General features: G+C 38.1%; 1 protein-coding gene across 3 annotated transcripts in view; it reads left to right on the forward strand.

Moving 5' to 3' along the window:
* The window catches only part of Gfrl (Glial cell line-derived neurotrophic family receptor-like), an 861,280-nt gene that overhangs the window by 611,199 nt on the left and 229,556 nt on the right, over positions 1–20,525 (forward strand). The gene's annotated exons all lie outside the window — the stretch shown is intronic.

Below are 20,525 nucleotides of genomic sequence, written 5' to 3' on the forward strand. Positions count from 1 at the left end.
TTGCATCGATTTTCTTGTCAATAGGTATCTACATAAAATAAAAAATAATAAATAACTCGTGGCTCGACAGCCCTTGAAGGGCCTAGGCAGATCTCCCGACTGCCAGTCTCCCTCCCACAATCCTAGCTAGAGGTGTGGAGATCTTCAACCGGTATTGGGGTGACTTGGGGGACAGCACGTCGAACCCTCATCCGTTATAGGAGATTTCCCAGACCGGGTTACACTACTCATTCGGAGCTCCCCAATTTCCTCAAGATGGTGGGTTGCCACCAGTCCTATACACAGACCGAGAACCCAGAGACTGGACGCAGGCGGACTCGAGCCTATGCCGTCCCGCAGTCGGAGTCCAAAGCACAGCGCCTTAGACCGCACGGCCACGGAGGAGGACATAGGTATGTTAATTCCACTTGTTTCAGCTTTAAAATGGCGCTATATGGAGTATTTTCCACCAGAAATCATAACGTTGGAGTGGAATCTGTTTTTAGGACCTTATTCGTAAGCAGGGCACTAAATTCTATGCGAACGGCTTTTCCAAACAAGTGTAGGGGTACCATAAGTGTCTCATTGTTGGAGGATTCTATGTGGAAAAGTAGAATAGATCTGTATTACAGATAATGAATTTTTTAATGCATTGAATGAAAACTCTGGGAATAAAAGACTCGCGAATCTTATTTTCGGAATATACAGGGTGAGCGGAAAGTAACTCCCTATTTTTAATTTTGTATTTCTATTGAAATTATGTACATATTGCAATTAAAGTTATCTTGTTTTATAGACTAAAGTATGCCATTTGTTGCATATTTTTTTTCACATCCTCTGAAGCCTTTGAAGTTCCTTTGAAGTGCCCTTGAAGATAGAGATGGCACTACGAATGAGCATTGAAGAGAGAGCCAAAATTGCATCAAGATTTGATAATTCGTTAATCGTCATAATAGCCATTATTGGTCAGAAATTGATCCCAAAGAGACAGTTGAAAAAATGCAGGGCAAGCCGAAAGTGACGGTGTGGCGTGGATTAACTTCTTCTCGCATTATTGGACCCTATCTGTTGAGATACACCATGAACGCTGAAAGATAACCTGGAAATGTTAGATAATTTTGTATGGCCTACAATTTCTGAATGGGACGAGGCACATGAACTGTTATTTATGCAAGATGGAGCTCCCTCCACCCCCATTACGCCTTGACTATTAGACAATGGCTTAATGAGCGCTTCGCAGGAAGCTGGATAGGTTGCCGTCGCCGAGGTCCCACAGAATGGCCGGGGCGAAGTCCAGACCTCACCCCATGTGATTTTTTTTTATGGGGGTGGGCTAATGAAGACGTGTATCGCAGCAAACCTCAAACTCTCGGTGAACTTGGGAATAAGATCCATGAGGTCATAAGTGGTGTTCCTGCTGAGTTCTTGTGGAAGGTCGTAGCAAACGTACCTGTTCATTTAAGACAGTGTTTAGAAAATACTGGAGCACAAATTGACTTGTAACTTGAGGGAAGATAATGGTATACAATAAACTACATGTGTACAAAAAAGTAAGTTTCTTCCTTCAATATCTTAGGAGGAAAAAAAATAGGGAGTTACTTTCCGCCCACCCTGTATTTTATGTTCCTTCATTGATAAACAATTAGCATTACTCTTAATTACGTTTCACAGTTAAGCCTTTTACTGCTTTTGTGCACTCAACTGATTAAGTACTTAAAGTGATAAAACATGCCGACATCCGTGGCGCAGTGGTTAGCACAGCGCGCTACGACGCCAGGGGCACAGGGCTCGAATACCGGCCTAGGCATGGATGGATGTACTTTGAGAATGTCTCTTCATCAATTTCATCACATCACCTTTCATCCTCATCGTCGCGATTAGCCAAAAGTGGCAGAAAGGCGACACTAAATGACAAAAGTCAAATTAAAAAATTAAATGATAAAACGTAATATAACACCGTAACACTCACGTTCCGGCTAAATACATTATTGATGAGTTTGATATCTGAAGATACAACATGTGAAGTTGAATAAATCTGAATTAATATATTATATTGTGTGTATGTGTGCGTGAAACATCGTTAAAAACCATATATTCTCGACTTCACTTCCACTTGAAAAAAGAAGTTCAAGATGTCTCAAAACGTTCAGAATTAGTTCAAAACTGGTGCCGCTAGTTTTCTTAACAACTCCTGCCACCAGAGTAAACAGGCACAGCAAACAAAAAGCGACCTTCGTTCGGATGACTTGCTTTGCGTTTCCCTTCAAAGCAAACGAGATGCTGTCTTCTCTTCCTGTCGCAGCCAACGTCTGCCGTCTTGTGACATGACAGAAGCCGTAACATCGTGTAAGCCAACATGAATCGATCTCATGAATCTACTCAGGTGGTGCAAGATAATTCTAAGAGGAATTGGAAGCAGCATCTCTGTGGATTTATTGTGTTAACCAATAGTCTGATAGAAAAGTAAAGAGTAATTAGTTATTCTAGTGCTTATCAGTATTTCGCAAACATAAGATGTTCAAATTATCAGACATAACACATAGCATACTACTATTTCATTACTACTACAGGTGTCGAATTTTTGTGAACCCGACTGCATCCTTCAAAATGTTTACGAATCGTTAGTACAGAGGTATATCAATGCAGATATTTAACCGAGTTGACACTGCATAATATTTTACAACAATTCGTAGCTTTATTTTTTAGAAGAAATTTCTAAAATCGTATTGGATCACGCTCTTCCTTTCTGTTCCGGTTATTTACATTCCTTTTCTAATTCTAAGATTATTCGCGGCAATGAAGATGAATGATGAACTGGACGATGGGTCAAACAATGCATGCCTTGACCAGGGTTCGAGCCCGCGACGTCTGGTTTCATAGCACGCTAATCTAACCACTCCTCCACGGAGGCCGGCACGCACACACACACATATATCAATATTTGGATTGGATTGATTTGGTTTTTTACGTCCACTTTATGCACAGTAAGGCTAATCGGGACTGGAACTACAGTTTAAAGTGGGATCCGAACCACTATGTGCCTCCACCTGGAATCGAACCCGGGACCCCTTGATTACAAGGCGAAGACGACATATATCAATATGTACACGTGTATACATATATATATGGTTTTTGTGTGTGTGCCTCCCCGATGACGCTGCCGTCCCGTCGTCGCCTTATAATCAAGGAGTTCCGAGTTATAAACCCGGTGGAGGCACGCGATGGTTTGTATCCCACTTTACACATGGGTGTCTTACCATATCTTCCATTAGGTCGCCAATCATCCTCATCGTCTAGATTAATATGGAGCGGTAGAAAAGAGAAGAGAAGTAACAAATATATAAGCGTAAGTAGTGTGTTAGCTTACAACGTAACAGAACTTGGATAGAACATTCCCTCCAAAATTTCTGTAGTATCAGAAAATTGAATGAACACATAGCTATCAATATACCAGACAAAGAGGAATTCTACATTCCTCAATATTAATCTTTTGCACAATTTTTTTTCAAATTGATTGAGTGACAGTAACTTCATTATATGTAATAAATATATTTTAAAAAAATCCTTTGAACACCTGTACCTCTGAATGTCCATACATGTATCTGGAAAGAATACACGAATTTATGTAAAAGGCTGCAATCAAGAAACAAGTAATCGAAATTTAATATTTTTGGCCACAAAACAAAATACAGTATCAGATAGAGAAATCATCAGTGTCACAATGTAACTCACTTAATAATTTTATTACTGTTTAACTAATTATGTTTATAATAGCATTAAAGAACTTGAAACTAGAATTGAAGACTAAAATTGGTAAACGCTGTAAGTGCCACAATAATTCAAACACCGTTTTCCACGTTAAACTGTGAAATGTGCCATGCTTTATAATGTGGTAAACGTGAAATGTAGCTGGTAGCCCTCTAAGTAGTTCAAAGGGCGTGTAAGGAGGTCACTAGTGTGAACGTTCTTACGGGCTGATGAGCTGAACTATGCGATTTCCCAACACTTTCGCTTTTGGCACTTACAACGTTTACCACTTTTAGTCCTCAATTAGTAACACAGATGTTCGACATTGCAACGGATTAATCTGTTTGGAGTAAAGACCGATGATTTCCATTCACTGCTAGAATAAAAATGGAGCCGTTGACCCATTGTACCCCCCCGAAAATTATGTTGAATTTATTTTTAATCTATAGATTTCGGTGTTTTACGTAATATAGAATTGGTTTCAGCACGCGGAAAACACAAATAACGGAAATATTTGATCTCAAAGTATGGCCGACGTAAGTTAAAACCTGCAATTTCTGAGTACTTTCGTCACTTTTGTTAGTAAAAACTGTTTGTATGCGCACTAAAATAGCGAAAGAACACGTATAAAATAACTGTCAGTACAAAACCTAGCAATCCTAACCTAACTATGAAAAATTATATCTGCTGTTGTGGAAAGTCGTTTTGGGTGCTATATTCACTTGCGCGAAACCTTCGGGCTCTTCTGCTTCACAGTAAAGTTCCATGCTAACAGACGTACTTTACTTCACAAAAACACATTTCGACGAGCTAAAATCAACTGAAAACGTTTATAAACAACAAAATCTTCATGAAGCATGAAAATATTTCACTTTCTCAAGGGGGTACAAAGGGTCAAGGGTACCGAAAAAATATGCAACTACATAGTTTTTTATGAACAGAATACTACACATTAGTCAATACGTTAATGTTTTGCTATTTTTTTTTCATTTTTTTATTTTCAGTGTATGAATTCATTTTCAATGAAGTACTGACAAAGTGCATGCGCTTTACTTTCTTCATAGTACTTCTTATCGTCGTGCTTCACGAGTGTGAAATTTTCATTTTAACGACACTGATGATGTTTGAACTTCCCAGAAACGATATTTTAAACAAACTCCGAAATTTATGTTCACAACTTTACCAATACAAACAACAAATTCAGAACCATTTTTATAGCCGGTGAAGTAATTTGCAAAACTTTAGAAGAAAGTACTGATGCAGTAGAATTATGGTTAGCATTTCACGCACTAACTTAAAGAGTGGATATGCTCATCTCTCAAGGACGGCTTCCAGATATATTCGCGTGCATCATATTCTGGATTAATAACATTAGTCAGTTGCCTTAGAGCCTTCTAGGGGTGAGACTGTGAACCATCACGCACATCAAAGGAAGCAGTAAAACCTGGCATGGTTTATAAAAGTACGCGTAATTCAGCATCATCCAATATTTTCAAGCATTCGTTGTAGTGAAACTAACGTGGAAGTTATGAAAAGAAATTGCATAAACATATCACGAATTTATGACCAAGTGACCACACCTGAAACGCCAATTTTTACAAAACTTCAATCGCTAAATCAAAATTTCCCAATAGCGCATTAACCCGGTTATTGCCTTGCAATGAAGCTAACTATTAGAGCTCTATTTAAGTGTTTCAGATCAGCTAATATATGCGACAAAAGTGGACTTAAATCAAACTTTTGTAACTCGAAAACTTCACAGTCATTTTTTTTTTTTTTAAAAAAAAGTGATGGATACCTCATTTTATGGCCACTCATGCCGCAAAAGAAGGGAGAGATGTGAATTATTCACTTCTTCTCGACGTGACAAAGATTCACTCGGTCTGATGAGAGGCCGTGAACGAGATCGACCTCTTTTGCCCCTCTGATTGACCATGACTGGTCACCTCAGTCGACGGTAGGTCATCAATCGACTGCAGGACCGCGAGATATTGCGATAATTTGTAACTTCCTCAAAAGACACACGCACATGCGCGCACGCGCACACCCGCACACACTTAAATTGTGGTGGGGATGTAACAAATGACTCCCTTAAAAATATCCCGGGTGATTCAGCCACCACGTTCTTCCCTTTCTACTATGTTCAGTTCATTTCAAAGGTTGGGATCACGTAGTTGCAATTTCTCTCCCCGACGTGATGCCGAGCAACCCGCACTGACAAACCTCTAGGAAAACTTGCGCCGAAGAGAGGTTGAATCCTTGAAACTTTTCCTCGAAAATGTTTGCCTACAGTTCTAGCTTTATATTAGCATTGAAGAACTGGAAAGATAACTTTTTATTCGAGGGTTTCGCACGTAAATGATATTGAAAAAAAGATAATACCGAATATTTGCGCAACGGAATGAAGAAATCATATAAACTAGGATAGTCTGTGGCATGAACCCATTGAGCAAACTCATAGAAATAGTTGTGAAACAGCATAAGCCTACTTATTTCTGAGAATACTGTAGTGTTTAATTTAAACAGTTTTGTGGTCGGCTTCCGTGACGCAGTGTCTGTGGCGATGTGGTTAGGGATCCCGGATTCGAATCCCGACATGGGTGTTTCTTGTCATCATTCATCTTCATCGCCGCGATTGTCGAGAAGTGGCAATAAAGCGACGCTAAATAACAAGAATCAAATCAAATAGCAGGACGCTCTTTGAAAGTCCCGCAATGTCTCACAATGGGAATCAACAGAATTACAAAGATCACAAATTATTTCATGTATTATTTGTGAGCATCCTTATTCAAAAAGTTGATCCAATTCACTAATTTTGGCCGGTTTTGTGTCATAAACATTGTCGTGGATGTGTCTCCATAGAAAGTTCAGTGGTGTTCGATTTGGTAAACGCAGGGCCAATTCAGTACTACCTCTTCACCCAATTGATATAGTGAGCAGATTTTCATCGCATTGACCCATCACGTAGTTGGGAAGTGGAGATAAAACTCATCACCAAACTGCTCTCAGATTGATTCTCGAACCCGAGATCCCTTGATTGCATGGTGACGACGTTACCATTACAACATCGGGGAGGCCCTATCTCTAACTCGATCACGTTTGAGGCCTCCCCGATGGCGCAGTGGTAGCGTCCTCGCCTTGTAATCAAGGGGTCCTGGGTTCGATACCCGGTGGAGGCACATGGTAGTTCGGATTCCACTTTAAACTGTAAGTCCAGTCCCGATTAGCCTAACTGTGCATAAAGTGGACTTAAAACACAAAATCAATCCAATCGATCACGTTTCAAAATCCCTTCTAATATCTCTTTACATTATAGCACCTCTAGTAACACTTTAAAAATAGTTTCAGTTATTAGCTGAAATCAATAATACCTCAAATGAATTAAAATGTAATGAGTTACTGGCTATAAAATGTGTATATATTATATTGGGACACCCTGCATAGATTTAAGTACAGTTGTTTGAATTTCCTTTGAGAAAGTTATGAAAACCGGCCCTGAGATATCTTTGTAAAACCATTGAAATATAAAGTGTGATACATATATTGTATATGACCACAAAGAAGGGGGACTGCCGACCCTCACAATCGGAATTTTCATTATTCCACTTAGTGTTGGCTTTGTAGAATCAGAAATATCTGCAAATAATATACTCTCTGAAAAAAATGATATAATGCTTTCACTATACTTATTTATGCATATAATAAGGAAAATATACTGAATTATGCTTAAGACAGAATATGAAAATTAATAATTTATATATTTGTAATGGGTATACCAGTAGTATTAGGAGAAACATAATGGATGTTAAAGTTATAAGAGGTGCTGAACTGGGTACAGACCATAGATTATTAATAGTGGACACACGCTTCACGAGACCACCAAAGCCCAGAATGAAAAAATACCAAACAATTAAGATAAATGAGTTACAGAAAAAAGAGAAGAAGGAAGAGTATAAAGAACAGGTAACAGCCAGACTGACAGAAGGACCAGATGTAGAACAACTAGAGATAGAAGAAATATGGAAGAGAATTAAAAAGGCACTCATAAAATCTGCAGAAGAAATATGCGGAAAGAAAATAGTAGATACAAGAAAAAAGAAAACATCTTGGTGGAATGAAGAAGTGAAACAAAAAGTAAAAAACAAAAAGGAAGCATGGAAAAAATATATTATGTCTCAGACAGAAGAACATAGAAGGAAATACATTGAAAAAAGAAATGAAGTCAAGGAAATAGTGAAGGAAGCTAAAATAACATCCTGGGAAAAATTTGGAAATATGGTTGAAGAAAAAGCTAGAGAAAAGAATACAAGGCAATTTTGGAAAGTTGTAAAGAACTTGAGAGGAAAATATGGAAAATCAATAAGAACCATTAAAAATGGAGATAAATTGATCACAGAAAAAAAGGATGTGTTGGATGTATGGCGGAAACACTATGGTGAAAAATTCCAGAAAGAAGAAAATAACCCAGAGGAGGTAGAGGTGATATATGGACCATACATGGAGGTACAAGACTCAGATATAGAAGGGGAAATAAAGGAAGATGAAGTACAAATAGCAATAGAACTGATGAATACAGGAAAAGCAGCAGGATCAGATGGAATAAATCCAGAATTAATAAAATATGGAGGTATGGAAGTAGTTAAGAATTTAACCAAGATGTTTCAAAGAATATGGAAGGAAAACAAAATACCAAATGAATGGAGGAAAAATATCATTATCCCACTACATAAGAAGGGCAGTAGCTATGACTGTAATAACTACAGAGCAATATGCCTCTCATCAGTCGCTTATAAATTATACACAAGGATACTAGAAAGACGTCTCAGAAAAGTGGTGGAGGAAGATATGGAGGAGGAGTAGGCAGCATTCCGCCCTAAAAGGCAAACACAAGATCATATATATACTATAAGAACGATTATGGAAAAAAGAATTGCCAAGAACAAGGACACATATCTAGCTTTTATAGACCTAAAAGCTGCTTTTGATTCAGTCCCTAGGCAATATGTATGGGAAGCATTGGAGGCAAAGAAAGTACCAGTAAGATTATTGAATGCAATAAAAATTGTATATAATAATCCTGTAGGAATAATTAGAGTAGATGGCGAATACTCAGGTGAATTTGACATTGAGAAAGGCATAAAACAAGGAGATAGCCTCAGTCCAATCCTATTTAACGTCTTTTTAGACGAAATTGCTAAAATATGCAAACGACGAACACACAGAACGAAGATAGGTATGTGTATGTGAAGATTAAGGCCAGTATATATCCAAGCACTATTATATGCCGATGATATCGTACTGATATCAGATACACCTGAGAGACTTCAGCAAGCAGTGGAAGAATGGTATGAAGAACTTAAAAGGAAAGGCATGAAGATTAATATAGAAAAGAGTAAGATCATGCGGGTGACTAAAGAGGACAAGGAAAATGAAGCCCTGAATATAATATGCGAAGGGAAACAACTAGAGAAAGTAGAAACATATGAATACTTAGGAACTATCATAAGTAACAGTGGGAAAATTGATTAAGAGATAATGAATAGGACAAAGAAGGCAGCATCAGCATATTATCAAATGAGTAATACTTTGGTGGGAAAAAGAGAGATCAGTATAAAAACAAAAATGCAACTCTACAACTCAATTCTAGTTCCCATCATGGGCTATGGCACAGAAAGCTTAGCACTCCAAGACAAACATCTAAGTAAATTTCAAGCAATAGAGATGAAATATCTTAGAAGAACAGTGGGGAAAACTCGAAGAGACAGAATAAGAAATGAAAGAATAAGAGAAGAGGTAAAACAAAAGAAGACAATGACTGACGTAGTAGAGGAACGCCAGCTGAAGTGGTATGGACATGTAAATAGAATGAATGAAGATAGGAAAGCCAAGCAAGTGATGGAGATGAGGGTTGAGGGTAGAGTAGGAAGAGGCAGACCAAGAAATACATGGGAAGATAGAATAGAAAAGATAGGATTAAAATATGGAAAAACTAAGAACGAAATGAGAAGAATGAGTCGAGACCGGACGGAGTGGATGAGATGGACAGAACGAGGTACCCGACGCTTAACGGCATAAGGGAATGGAAGAGAAGAAGAAGAAGAAGAAGAAGAAGTAATGGGTTGGTATAGTTGTAAAAATCCCTCAGTAACATATCTTGTGATAATTGAAAAAAGGAGATTAAATTTAAAAAAATCTTGCCAAGAATGCCCTGAAAAGCGTACTGCAATGAAAATATTTACATCCTGTGAATTTGTGGAAGTGAGGATATGTGAAATCATTGTTTTTTTTTTATCACACTTGGTATGTGTGTGGCGTCCGTTTGTGATGCAAGTCTGAATGCTCAAACTTTACTCTCCTTCTAGACTACTTGATAGTGATTCTGCATCCTGTGACTGATAGCTCAATACTGACCAATGACCTCTATCGTCCCAGATATTTATTGTGATGGATTTTACTAAGTAATGCAGAGTCGGTCAGTCACCTGTGGCCTCTTCCTGGGTTTCACCTCTTTACATGTTTACGCCGTTGGTGACCAGAAAGAGCTTAGGTAATGTCTGACACTGCATTCCTGATTGTCAAGTTCCTGTCTGGAAATTGACAGCTACTATCTGGGATTTGGAGGTTCTTTTATATTCATGTATTTCCATTATTTGTGGATTATTACGAATTACCTCAAAATTGCAAAGAATAAACGCAATTCATATGGTCTGTTTTTGTTAAATGGCGATAATCTGCAAAGCAAAACGAATTTTCAACATCGGGGAATCCCCTCAATAAACTGCAGGAACTGTCACTTACTGCTACAATGTTTCACCATAATTGTGCAGAAAAATATTTGGACGACCACATCCATAGATTTAGCAGAACTCGACAGAGATATAGTTAGTTGTTCGATTTTGAAAGTTGAGCACTTAAACAATTTCATAAAATACTTTTCAGGATTTCAAAAGTTTGTCTGATTTTCTGCTATCTACCTCTTACATGAGCTCATAACGAACTGTCTCAATTTACTCATCCCGAAGTCAATTTTGGTATCTGAAGCTTCTTGTTCAAAAATCGCAGTTTTAAAGATTTGCCGCGGGCAGATTGGCAACTAAAGCATAATATTATAATATTTTTATAAAGCCGACAACATAATCGTTAATTGCGATTTATTAGCACAAAAAACATATGGCAAAACTCAAGTATACATTTCTGTGATTTTTTAAGGATCACGCAATATTGGTAATGGTAAAATTCTCCGTGCATATAACACCGTGCGATGAAGACACATTTAAGGGATGTGGGGATAGGGCCCCACACATTTTCGATCTCGACCATTTTGGAGGTGATATGATGAGTAAAACTCTCCGGCCGCCTTTACCTCCCAGGGTTGCCCGTAGGTACACATTGGTTTGAGGCTGGGTGAGCCCCAAAGCCGCTTTATGCGGGGACAAGGCCTCAAAAATTCCGACCTTAGATCACTCATACCGGGAATCGAACCACGGTCTCCCGCGTGACAGTCAGACGCCATACCGGCTAGCAGTAGACTTACACGGATCACGCAATAATCGATAAAATTAATATTATTAAATTTATTTTAGAACTGACCATTTTCTCATTAATACGTTTCTTGATGAACATAACGCATCGAAAACCTTGCAACAAAGCTACATAACTATGTTTGACAGTGCATGGAACTGAAATTAATGAATGTGAAACTAAAGGTCTTGGATACGAATCTAGGCTAGGACTTTTTATCGTTGTTTTTACTGAATTTCATGAAGCATGAATTAAGCTAGCGAAAAAATTCAAATGTCCAATCAAAAATATCGACCAGATAGATTCAAATAGACGCCAAATATAAAATTGCCGTCGCATTTTGCTGCTTGCGAGTGCAAATGTCGTGCATTGCCTTAGAGTTTGTGTAAAATATATATTGTAGAAATATTTATATTCTGTAATTTTAATTCAAAATATTCGAATGTGAAGGTTAATAGCACATACATCTAAAACAGATTTATATCTTACCTTCTAGATATAGGCCTATGTACACCCCCCTCCCCCGCCACTCACAAAGTAACATTAGCTTGCAGCTTAACTTCCTTGAATTATACTTTTATCTAATCCCATTGTTTTGCTCATATTTTAAACAGTTTTCAAATAGCTCACATCATGTGAGCTAACTAGTACCACAATAAGTTTAGGGTGGTTTGAATTCATTTCTATGGAAGATAACATACACAAAAGAAACTTTCTGTCAATAGCTATTCAGATTATTTTAAAGGAAATATCTTGTACCTGTCAAATTATTTGAGGAGGGTACAAAGCACACAATTTAGATTGAAGTATTTAGGGTATTGTACGTACCTGCTTCTCAAACTTAGAAGGGCCTTCCCTATGGCGCAGTGGTAGCGTCGTCGCCTTGTAATCAAGGGGTACCGGATTCGATACCCGATGAAGGCACATAGTGGTTCGGATCCCATTTTCAACTGTAGCTCCAGTCCCGATTAGCCTTACTGTGCATAAAGTGGACTTAAAACACCAGATCAATCAATCAAACTTAGGAGATAATTTTGGTTGAATTATTTAAAAATGAAGCGACTTTCGACAGATTTAACATTTAAATTCAAATTTACAAGTTACTTGTTACAACCGATATCGAGAATAAAAGAACAACCTGCAAATTTGTAGTTTTTCTCAAGGCTCCTGCAGCATAACCGTTTGTACAAACCGACTCGGTAGCAGAAACTTTAAACGGTTTCTTTTCAATCTTGCCACAGATTTTCCCGAGTTCGAGTTCCGGACTGGGCGAATGTGTTCTTTGTGAGTATCCCTTCATCAATTCCATCTAATCACCACTCATCCTTATCGTCGCGATCAGCCAAAAGTTCCAGAAAAGCGACGCTAAAACCAAAACAATCATATACAACTATAAAAGGGAAAATTTATGAAATTAAATGTTTTTTGCACTTAGCTTGTTGGGTAACAACATATATGTAATACTATTAGATGTTGCAATATTATAAAATTGGGATGAAAAAATGGTTCCTTGAAATTACTTTAAACATCAAAATATCATTTATATCTGCTACATTAAATATTTAGTCATGCACATATGGAAGTAATAGTGACGCGTATAAATATATAAGTTCTTTAACATGGAAATTAATAAGCGTTTCATTGTGGATTCGCATGTTGAAGTGACGGCAGCAAAAAAATGAATGCGGAGGAAGTGAAGGGCGGAAATGTTTATTGAGGGTGCAACTGCTATAGACCATGCAAAAATTGAATATTTTTATGAAAGACAATTTCTTTATCTAGATTTTCTAAGTTGCTCGGAGGGAAATAGGTGTTGGCGAAATGTACGAGCGGGCAGGGAGCGCTGTCACTGGCATGTTGCCTTTGATGTAGTTGGTATTCATACAGAAGAAATCCACAGTAAATGGAGAATTTTGATTTGCACATTTTCTGAGAAGTCAACATTCACGTAGGTAGTAAGCGGAAGAGAATTATTTGGAGCAGTCTAAATCTGAGCCGATAATGATTAGAGAATGCCTAACCCACAAATTTATCAGATAGTAATATTCATTTGAATTTGAATTCATTAAAGTCTGTGAAAGACTATGACAGAATAAATTTAATTAAAATCTAATTCCTATGAGATGCACACAAAGTTAAAATACATGCAAATATAAAGAGAAGTAACCACTCTCATATTGTAGGTTGTTAAAAGATAAAGTTAACTATAGATCTTTTCCACTCTTACGGCGGCCGGTCCTAGTTCTGGCAAGGGCAGTGGAGGGCAGGGATTACGCCGCAGACCAACCAGACAACAGCAGTGGCACCGAGAGACACGATACGGCGGGAAGAAGTACTACGTGAACATCGTTCTACTGGCTGCTGCGTTTCTTATCGTGCTGGATTGGTCGCTTCCCCGCTCCCCACTTCCCTTGGCAGCATTAGAATCAGCCGCCATAACAGTAGAAAAGACCTTTAGTGAGAAACAGGACAAAGCCGGTTAAAGATGATATTATATGAATATCATTTTCATTATCTAGAAACTCAATATTTGTTTCGTTATTGTATACATATTTTATTGAAAATAGTACACCGTTATTTTTTCACTTCGTAACTGGCACCTAGTATCCAAAGTACCAATAGGCTATTTGTTCAAGGGTAGCTCACTGATCTCTGCAGTTTGAATAGTGAAATTTACCCAATCATTCGCACATCGAAGGGTTCAATTTAGTGGCTTATAAAATCTACTTAAGTAAATACAGGATGATTCAAAATCCTCTTAACATTTTAATCGAAAAGCATTTTATTGACAAAGTTGACATTACTGCTGAAATGTACTCTGGAACAGAAGACACACTCAGTACATTTCAAAGTTTGTGGCTCTGAATATCTAGGCGTAGCATCCACCTCTCTTGCGTAGACCGGAACACATGCTCCAACATAGCTGGCGTGATCTCCTCTATTGCTGCAGAAATTATCTGTGCCAGTTGCTCAGTGGTGTTGATCTTTACTTCGTACACTCTAGACTTAATGAAAACCCATACAAAAAAGTCTAGGGGAGTCAGGTCTGGAGAATGAGCCGCCCAAAGTCTTGGTGAGCCACGACCGATCCGATCCACTTATTGGAGAAGGTGTCAGTGAGGTAGCCCCGAACGATTCTGGCGAAATAGGGTGGTGTGCATCATCTTGCTGGAAAACAACAGTGTATTTTTTCCATCCTGAAAACCATTCATTAACGATGTAAAGAAATTGTGAAGATGGTTTTGAATCACCCTGTATAGAAAGAAACAAGGGATCCAAAAGGTAATTCATATGGTTATTTGAAGTGAAGTTAGGATGACTGGACAGCATGTACCACATACGCACGCGCACAGTATACATATAATTTCTTATTTTATGTCTCTTTTTGCCACCTTTGTCTAATCGCGACGAAGATGAACGATGATTAGATGAAATTGAGGAAGGGGCATTGAAAAAGGAACATCGGTGCCTGAGGCCGGGACTCGAAAACGGACATTTCTGTGGCGATACCATGATGCGGCATTTGCATCCATATGCTTTCTGAACCCTTGTGGCTGGCACTGATAGATAGGCAGACAGACAGATGCCATTTTGTGTCCCATTTTATGTTCCCTAAGGTTAACTTTGAGAGCAGAAAAGGCAGTATATACGTAGTTAGATGCCCTCCTAGATTCATCGGGAAATAAATAACAGAATTAACGTAATGAAGATTAACTCTAGTCAAACCATTAAGAACACTACACTTTGTGCGGCTTCCACAATTTATGGAAAGTACAACGCATGTATTCGTTGATAAGGGAGGAGAGCCGTCGAGTATAAAGTGAGTAAAATTATACATTTCTAAGAGCTGCATTCAGCGACTTTAGTGCTTCGCTTTCCACCAAGTTGAAATCCTGTTCTACGACTAAGAGAGACATTCGTTTTTCTAATTCATGGTTTAGGCCCCACATAAAACTCCCATTAGCGCAATTGGTGCAAAACCAAGAAGCCAATAAGTAAGTCTATTAAACTCCGCCCCAGAAACGAAAACGAGAGAAAGAGACGTATAGAGCGAATCGAGAGCCAATTTTATAGCTTACAAAGGCCGTGTTCTTAGGGTCTCTGTGTTGATAGCAAGGAGCCTGCGGACATAACCACGTCCTCTCCCACTGGGAAAACCTGTTGCTTTAAATTCGGCTTCATTTCAGTGTTGAAATTTTTATGTGTAATATAATCTCACCGATAGATTTAAATATATTTTATAAAATAATATTGCTCGACTAACTAACTAACTAACTAACTCCCTAGCCTTCTTAAACCCGAAGGTTCATGGCTGCAGCAACACAGGCCTTCCATCTTTCCCTATCTTGAGCAAGTTCTATATACTCTTTTCCATCCCTACCGATTTCCCTTAGGTCCATCTCAACGTTGTCCCTCCATCTTCGTCTTGGCCTTCCTACAGGTCTCTTACCATCAGGTTTCCCAACAAGAATCCTGTAAACTCCTCTTTCCTCTCCCATTCGTGCCACATGGCCTGCCCACCTAAGTCTTCTTGATTTAATAATTCTAATAATATCTGGACATGAATACAAATTATGTAGTTCTAAATTATGTAACCTTCTCCACTCACCTTTCTCCTCATCCCTTTTAGGTCCAAAGATTTTCCTAAGGATCTTATTTTCAAATACTCTCAATTTATGTTCCTCTTTCAATGTAAGAAACCAAGTTTCACATCCATATAATACTACAGTCAAAATTACTGTTTTGTATATTTTAACTTTTAGTTTCATAGATATTAAACGAGAAGACAAAAGTAACTCGACTGACTAAGAGTTATATTTCGTTATGTTTCTGACTACAGTATTCTAAGATAAAGATACGTATTACCTTGTTTGTATATGCAAAATTATGTGTTGAAATCACGTTCGAACTCAAATACAAAAACGTTAGAAACATTTCTTGAGAGACCACTTTTTTCACAAATTGGCAAATCGAAGCTCTATGTACAGTTTAAAATTGAAAACAATCCCACTATTCCCGTCGGGATTCGCAGAGAAAACACGGACCTTAAATTGATAGACGAGAGTGTTAACCCTACCTTACCCGAGGGGGGAAGGGGGGCTGGCTATCCTGCCCAAGACCTCTATTTTTTCGATTTTTCAACTGTTAAATTTTTTATAGAAAAATGATAATAAATGACGTTATTCCCTATAGTGTTCCCAAAATTTCTATATTACTTTTGTTCATAAAAACAACTGTAATGTAAATAGAAGGCAAATGCACTAGTTGGCATATCAGGCGCCATCTTTGAATGCGTGTTGATCGAGGCACTCATACCAGTGAGAGTACACAATTGCTTGGTAATGATGGTAATTTTTGTATTTATTATTAATTATTGAACAACAACGTATCTATAAACAAAAAAACATTTATGAAAAATGATTATGTTTTTGTGAGTTTTAATGAATGGTAAAATATGTGTGTGACACTCATGCAATAATTGGTTATTTTTTCTTATTAATTATGATATTTTTATAATTATTTTAGTTAATAAATAACTTCACATGTATAATCAACAAAGGAAACAGTGATTCAATAACAAATGATCTATGGAATTTTAATGATAAAAACGTGTGGACCTGTGAGCTTTAAAATTATAAGGAAAACCCAAATCCTTTCTTATAACTGCGTTTCGTAAGTTAGACATGTTTGTTTCACTTGTTCGTCTAACTAGTTAACTTATACATCGCCAGGAAAGTTTCAATGTTTGTCATGAAACACATACTTCCTTTGTACACAACAACAATGACGGTTAAAGTAAAACCAGTTCGCCGACCCCCATGACGGAGTGGTTAGCACATAGCGCTATGACACCAGGGGTCCCGGGTTCGAATCCCGGCGTAGGCATGTATGTTTGTGAGTGTCCATTCATAAATTTCATCATATCATCACTCATCCTCATTTTCGCAAATTAGCCAAAAGAGTGGCACAAAAAGCGAAGTAAAATAAAGCAAATTAAAAAATACCAGTAAAGCCAGTTCACCCTAACGTAAAATATAAATATAGATCCAGCTGTTTAAGGCATTTCAGGAAATGCTTTTATTTTAATTTGGTTGTACGTTTGAAGATATTTCTTGGAATTACCACATATCATTGTGCTGTTTTTTTTACGCATATGATGACACAAGCGCGAGTCTAACGTTTCATGCTCGGCGAAGAGAACAGTCATTGATAATGACGTATTACCTACAAGCTTGTTGTTAAGAAACTCTCTAACGACGATACTATCTTAATTGAACTCTTACGTGCCTAATAAAATCTGTCCTACAGCTTAACTCCCTCTTTTTTATACTTTCTTTTTTTACTTTCTTCCGGATTTCCCAGGTGGTCCTTCCCTCTTACGCTGCACGCCAAGACGTGGTTGACATCGATTGCCTGCAAATGGATGCTGAGCATGTTTCACATTCAGCATTGTTACTTTCTCCCGTGAATAATGCATTAATACGCATTTCCAATATAAAATGTTGTCCTCGAATCTTTTAAATCATTATGATAAATAAAGTTTGTGAGGGTCTGAGAATAAAGGGACATAGCCAAGTAAAATATCAAGAACTGGTTCAAGTTATATAATTACGCATACCAAGCGTGTACACACACATACATAGTATGTATACGTATGTATGTATGTATGAATCGTCGTTAGAGAGTTTCTCAACAGCAACCTTGTAGGTAGGTAATGCATTACATTATCAATAATAGTCTATGTACGAACAATGCGTTCGTTTTGTCTCTGGGCCGAGATAGCGCTTGAACAACTTTGAACAACTCTTATAACACAGGTTAGTGCTCGTTATGCAATATAAATATAATTGTATACATGCTAAAGATATGTGCGTAAATAAGCGAGACGTTAAGGACGAAAATTCCGGCATCTGCGCCATGTCACGCGCTATCTCGGCCTAGAGCGAAAAGGAACGCACTGTATATGTATATGTATGTGTGTGTATGTTATAATCCTCTGCCCTCAAAATGTACTGGTAACATTGAATGACGTCATGCCTGAATCTGATTGGCTGGTATGCTCGGAGTCGCTAGGATGAAACGATTACGCGGGGTCTTGGGGCATCCGTCACGAGGGAAAGAGCAGTGTAGCTCTGACTAACAACGTGTATGGTAAGTGTGGCGATATGATGGGGAATTTACGTAGATTGTGGTTCCTTTAAATTCTATAGTTCATTTGTTCATTTATTTGTCCTATATTAGGTTTTTGTTATTCTAACTTCTAATTAAATTAATATTAGTTTGGGTATTGAGGAACCTATTCTAAGAATTCTCGGTTGTATGGCCGCATTCACTATACAAGCATTGACTCCTAATTATTTATCAATTTAAGTTGCATGGCATACAGTTGTCTGATTAAGGATATATAAAGAAAGGGAAAATATTTACTTGTTGATTGTTAAAATTCTATACTCTTGCACTGTTAAAATATAAAGGAAAAGTTCTAAGTTTCTGGTTTTTTTATCTATACAATATTTGTTAATGTTCTCATGAATTCATACTTCGTTTTTGGCTCAAAATCATTATAATATAGTACTTATTAGCAATGTATAAAGTAATAAAATGTATTCTTATTAGGATAGATGTAATGTACAATCTCCATATTATTTAAACGATTGCTTTACTTAATACAATTAGCGTCTTTTCGCGTGATTAATGACGGCTGATGCTTGCACAGATTCCAAACTCAGAAAAACGGACATTTCTCGTACAAAAGCCCTCTGCAAAGAAATTTAACGGCTGGGGTTGGACAGTAGTGGGAAATTGTAGAATTCAAAGGAGAAAGCAAGTTTATATAAAATAAGATCATCATCAATTCGATTTAAATAATTGTGAATAAAAAATTATGAAATAAATTAACACAAGATCAAACTAATATTTTAAATTTAGTGTTTGGGGGTTGTGTGTGTGTGTGTGTGTGTGTGTGTGTGTGTGTATGATGCCTCACTCTGGAAACGTTAAAACAGATTGAAAAAAAACACCTAAGTCTAAAAATTGTACATAGCAAACTGCATAGCTCAATTGCTCTACGACTGGTACTGAAACTCAGTACTATATGTTCAACTTGACGAAAAATAATCCTTATATCGTCCTAATTCGTGAGTCCTAGAGTATAACTGGAACGTGTCTTGTATGGCTTTGCTATAGGCGATGCAAGGGAGTGCTTGCCTTGCGCACCCCTTGTATTCCAGTGAACACCCAGTTTCATCTCAATAGTAGCTATAATAAAAAATAATAAACTATGTGTACATATAATATATAATATGGAAGCAAGTATATTTTGTTACATATTGCAATAAAGTGATCTGCTCCAAAGATTTCGAGATTGCAGCACGCACAGGCATCCATTATGCGTGTGCGCAAATGGGCCACATCCCTGATTTTCGTAGCATACACCATACCTTTCAGATGTCCCCAGAGGTAAAAGTCCAATGGTGTCAGGTCAGGTGAGCGTGCTGGCCATTCCACAGCTCCTCGGCGACAAATCTAGTGGTGAAGGAATTGTTGATCCCAGGTACTGACGGATCATCATCCCATAGTGCGGTGGGGTACCATCTGGCTGGAACCATTCAGGATAGCTTTCATCCTGTGGCAGCAAGGATGGTAAGATCTCCTCCCGTAGCAGAAGCAAGTAGACCTCTGCATTTAAGTTGCCCTAAATTAAAAATGAACCAACAAGTCGGGAACCCCAAGTACCACACCACACCATTAGCAGGGCCTCCCCGATGGCGCAGTGGTAGCGTCGTCCCCTTGTAATCAAGGGGTCCCGCGTTCGATACCCGCTGGTGGCACATAGTGGTTCGGATCCCACTTTAAACTGTAGGTCCAGTCCCAATTAGCCTTACTGTGTATAAAGTGGACTTAAAAAACCAATTCAACAAACCAACCAACCACACCATTAACTTCCCACCTCCCGTCACCTTGCTGGGATCTGTCCAATGTGGATTCTCGGGTGACCAGTACTTATACAGTATACTTTGCTTATACACCTCCCCCGGCACACAAAAATTGGCCTTAGCACTGAACAGAATCTTGCTACCGAGGGCTGGGTCCTAGGGCCCACTCACAAAACTCCAAACCTCTCCTGAGGTTCTGCAGAATGTGGTAAGGGCATGGGAGAGACGTTTACACGTCGAGTCGAGGATATCGCACACAGAAAAAGAGAATCTTGTGCGTGAGTTTTAAGCACACTGCGCATGATTTTTTGTGTTTGTGCTAAAGTATTCAAATAAATATTA

The sequence above is a fragment of the Lepisma saccharinum genome, chromosome 2 (assembly GCF_977018435.1).
Source record: "Lepisma saccharinum chromosome 2, izLepSacc3.1, whole genome shotgun sequence".
Classification (NCBI taxonomy): Eukaryota; Metazoa; Arthropoda; class Insecta; order Zygentoma; family Lepismatidae; genus Lepisma; species Lepisma saccharinum.